This window comes from Belonocnema kinseyi, chromosome 7, assembly GCF_010883055.1.
Source record: "Belonocnema kinseyi isolate 2016_QV_RU_SX_M_011 chromosome 7, B_treatae_v1, whole genome shotgun sequence".
In the NCBI taxonomy this organism is placed as follows: Eukaryota; Metazoa; Arthropoda; class Insecta; order Hymenoptera; family Cynipidae; genus Belonocnema; species Belonocnema kinseyi.
Window position 1 is genome coordinate 1,637,131 of NC_046663.1, and position 5,238 is coordinate 1,642,368.

A 5,238-nucleotide genomic window follows, 5' to 3' on the forward strand; every position below is an offset into this window, starting at 1 on the left:
TTGTTTGGGTTTGAAAATGTTTAGCTCATTGAACTCCAGAGTTTTTATATGAAATGTGATAGAAAATCGACGCCTCAATTGCATACTGCGACTATCGATGGGAGGAAAAAGGGTACCACAAACTGAAGGTCAAATACAGTATTCTTTCACTTATCGCGACTTTCCCCACTCCCTTTAATCCCACCAACGTCTTTTCAAAAAAAAAATAAATAAATAAATAAAAAATTCAATGTAATCTATTCAATAATTTAGTTGCATTTCATAAATGGCTTTTAATTCATACAAATCCAGATTCAGTACAAATGCGTGTGTACAGAAACACTTACATGCCAAACGAGTATTCATTCACTTATCGCACAACCACTTATCGCGACTTTCCCTACTCGCTTTAATTCCACCACCGTCTTTTCAAAAAAACAAAAAACCATTCAATGTAATCTATTTAATAAGTTAGTTGCATTTCATAAATGGCTTTTAATTCATACAAATCCAGATTCAGTACAAATGCTTGTATACAGAAACACATGCCAACCGTGAGTTCTCAAATTTAAAATTTTTTTCCCGAATTAAACTTGTCACAAACTTGTGACAAACACAGGCATTGTAGAGAGTATAAATATATATAAGATCAATATAAACTGAAACCCTAGTTTCAAAATATACCAAAAGAAGTTAATTCTAATCTTCACGAAACGTTGGCAAGATTGGAAGTTTCGCACACGATTAAAGCCCGCAACGACGCGACGCCTCTTTATTATAATGGATTATTGCCAAGGCATTCATTCTATTACGAGAGTTAGAATGGTTAGTTTAGGTTAAATTGTTTCAAGTGAGCCATCATATATCGGTAGTCGTTGTCATAGTTTTAAAATCAATTTGCGAATAGCCCTGGTGCTAGACAAGCTTTGCCCAGGTTTTCGTAGCAAACAAAAATTATTTTGAGAGTTATTCACATTGGAAGTCTAATGTAATATAAAATGTAATCCATGATAAAACATTTTTCTTGTGAACGGCTAACCGAATCTTGAGCATTATTATATTTAAGTTTTTGTCAAAGCACGTAAATTCCAGCATTTTTTTGGATTATAGAAAAAATGTATTTTTAAAAAATATCAATTATGTATGAACCAATTAAACTTTTTTTTTCTTTCCGAAGCAGGAGTTTTTTGTATGTTTTTTATTATTTTTCTGGACAGGTTTGCGCAAAGAAATACTAAGTCGTTTCTATTATTTCATAAAACGTAAATGAGACAACCGAGTTCTCAGAGTATGCCCTGCGTCAGTATTTTTCAAACAATACAAGGCTGAGTGGTTAGAAAAAAAATTAATGTTAGTTTAAATAGACTGACGCACATTGTACTGTGAACTCTGGCGCGTCAAATTAAAAAATGTAAATCCGGCGAAATAATTGAAACAAATTGATCCTATTGATTCATGGCAATTTCTATAGCAGCGAATAAAAAAGTCATTGCAAATATATTCCCAGTTGATTCTCTAAAAAATGGACATAATTGGTTAAAAAATATCTAAAATCTTTTTTTTCTATAAACTTTGCTTAAATAATTCATACTTTTGGAATTTTGTAAACCATCGTAGAGAAGAGTAATCTGAAAGATATTAGTTGATTCTATGAAAAAACGGAGCCTGTTCGTTAAAAAATGATCAAATTTTGAATTTGTTTACGAAAATTCATTTAGGAATTGTCGAATAGTATTAATTTTCAATTTATAGTGATGAAACTTTCACTTAGGTCACATTGTATATCAAAACTATTTCTAGATAGTTTCAGCAATGACACATTATCTTCTGTGATAATATATTCTGTATTAATAATAATTATTATTATGGGAAACTTATTATAGAAAGTCCCAACACACAAAGCTTTGCAAAACTTCTAAAGCTCTTATACCAAAAAATTGGTAATCATATCTTTCAAATTTTCGAACATTTTGAAATATAATATTTGCACTAAGCAGAAAATCACCATTACTGAATACACAGATTTTTTTAATCAGGAAACGTTTAATGGCTCAATGGCTGCCTCGGCTTTGTATCGATAGGGATGCTGTAAGCAACAGCTAGAACTGCACGTGTGTCGCAAAGCGGCGGTCTATTTGAAATCAATAAATACTATAAATAATGATACCCTTACCCGTTTTGTGAAAAATGCATGCCACTGTTTTTTTCGACAATCTGTCAACGACCAATCAATATAATAAAATCAAAAAACGACTCATATTTCGTGGAATAGTGAGTTTTCTATCAGAACGTAACAGGACCACATGAATAACAATCTTTTCAGCTGTAGAGTACATTTACGCAATTTGTTTCATCATTTTATTGGATCAAGATCTTTCAACTTTACAAAATACAAGCAACTGTACGAAATTGAAAGTTAGAGAGTGAATAAACAGAAATTGTTGACACTTTATTTTACTACTTGACACCGACAAGTCGTCAAAGCGACAAAATAATGAAACAAGTCTGAAAAAATACATTCTACGCTTGAGAAATATTACTACTCAAACCTTTATAACTTACCTTTACGTTTAGCATTTTTTCTCGAAAAAGTTGTCTGCATACCCATGACTTCATGCTAAAATTTTCAATTCAAACCAACGCGGGCTTCCCCCTCTTTAGGCCTCTTTTTTAATTGGATATTTAATAGCCACGTACGGTTGATTTAAAACTAGCGAGACTTCACTGTAATATTAGTTTCTTAGTCAATATATAATTTGTTTTAATACCAATTTTAATTAGATGTTTGTGTGCAATTACAAATGATCAAGCTGTGAAAAATTTTATAAATAGTACTTCTACTAACTAAAATATTTTTTTTTTAGAATTATGAAAGATTTGGAAATGTACCCCAAATGGAACCTGTAAGTTTTACTTAACTTAAAAGAGTTATTTTAAATTCATAGAATTATTATACACATATAATACAATATATCTCTATTTGCTTCGTCTTTAGGATAATAACAATTTTTCTGTTTTTATAAACAGGTTCATCTTATACTGCCAAACGTGAGTTTTACTTTACTCGGAACATTAACTTTAAATTAGTACATGTAAGTGTCCACACGAAGAAGACCCTTATCTCCGGATCCAATTTAGAAGGTATTCGTGTTTAACTAAATTGAGGTCAAAATTATTATTTTGAGAATGGATTGTAGAATGATATTGGGACTTATAGTAAATTAATCGGGAAAACACTCGTATCCATATGGTAACCGAAAATAGGCATATTTCATGTTTGAAGAAAAAATATAACATGTGTGATTATGGCACTTGCAAAGTTCAGATGCACTTTGCACTTGGAACTGTTTTTTAAAGTTCCAGTTTCAAAAATGCCTCGGTGACTTGTTTTTCAACTGAGAAGGTTTCTGTTATACCTAAAATTCCGGGAACTTATCCGGTTTAATACCCGCATACGTAACTCCATACCGGTTATAAATACCTTCATACCTTCTTGCGGACGCTTACACATATTATATATGTTATATTATATATTTATTACATTATTATATATTATATTACATAATAACTTGGACTTCTGCTAATCTAAATGGTATACCTTGTAGAATCATATAACCATTGAAGGAGTCCACCCGAAAGAACCTGTAAGTTTGACAGTTATTTTTGAATTTAATGCAATTTATATATACTACCTTGATCAAAAAGTTCCCGGAATTTATTTTAAAAATTAAAAATATAAGTTTATTCTTGAATATTGATATGGTCCCCTTCTAAGTAATTCCCATCGACTGACACGCACTTATACTAATGCTTGATCCAGTTCTCAAAATATTTTTGATACTCAATTTTCGGTATGCCCATCAGTGCCGTTGTCGATTTTTGTATTATCTCCAATCGGCTGCTAAAACGCGTTTCGCGTAGTGGTTTTTTCAGTCGATCGAACAAAAAAAGTCACAGGGAGCTAAATCTGGCGAATTTCATGGCTGCGGAATTGTATTAATTGAGTTTTTGGTGAGAAACTCACGGATAATGATAGCATTTTGCGACGGTACATTGTCATGGTGCTATGTAAAAATCGAAATTTGCAAAAAAACAGATGCACTTAAAATTGCATTACCTTTACAAATGTCAAGCTAGGAAGCTGAAATTCGCAGGAAATATTGTTAAAAGGTGTGACTACCTACAGAAATGAAAAAAATGTGAATCGGACAGCAGGGGGCGCCACACGATGATGATTCCGGGAATTTTTTGATCAAGAGGTATTACAAGCTGTCTTCATTCGCTTCATATTTAGGAACCTAACTATTTTTCTGTTTCCTTTAACAGCCGCTTTCTGAAGAACCACACGTGAGTTGGATTTTGATCTGAACAGTTTATTTAAATTCCTTTATAGTGTTTATGTAAATATTTTAATTAAATTTTCTATTATATTGAATGTGCATGACATTACAAATTATTGTGAAACTGTAAGAGCTTCCATAATCAAGTTTTTTGCTAAAAAAATTATACTTCTTACAGCGAAGCCCCGCTGGGTGTGTCATGAGCTGTTTACACCATGTGAGTAAACAAAATCCAGGACAGCCCTTTTTATATCGTAAACCCACTTGTTTCACGAAAATTGTGAAATTAAAAAAAAATATTTTTTTAGAACACAGGGACCATCGACGTTTGTATATCTACTGGTTTTACCCAAGCGACTGTGAAGTTAGACCATTACAACTGCTTGAAAGACTGTGGACTTATAAGTAAAGTAGCAAGATATTTTCTTATTTTTTGAGAATTAACTGTTTACATATTTTGAAATGCCGCCTTTACAAAAATTCATAACTTGAACGATTAAAATTTAAAATATATCAATCACAGACGCTTTCAAAACAAAATTATTTTTTCTTTAAAGTATTCAATGTAAAATAATTCAATTCGGATTTGTTTACACTTAAAATATAACGTTTACAATTTTTTAAAAGAAACGAGGTTTTTTTTTTTAAAATAAGACTCTTCACACTGTAACAAAAATTAATAATTATTTCAGATGTCATAAAGTTACCTCCTGAAAGTTGTAAATATGATCACCATTTTTATCCTAAACCTAATCCACATCTACCAAAAACTGTAAGTATTGCCTCACTCTATACAATTATTTTCAAAGTCATTTATTATACAGGGTGGTCCATTTAAAAATTGGAATTTGATTTTGCTATAAAACAAAAACGGGTCAATATTTTTCAATGGTTGAACATTTATTTAAAAGGTATATTT

General features: G+C 31.2%; 1 long non-coding RNA gene across 1 annotated transcript; it reads left to right on the forward strand.

The window, feature by feature from the left end:
* Positions 1–3,584: 3,584 nt before the first annotated feature.
* LOC117177571 lies at positions 3,585–4,534 on the forward strand. Its single transcript, XR_004467712.1, has 3 exons — positions 3,585–3,623; positions 4,306–4,326; positions 4,498–4,534. It is a non-coding gene; the product is annotated as an uncharacterized LOC117177571 (long non-coding RNA).
* Positions 4,535–5,238: the final 704 nt, after the last annotated feature.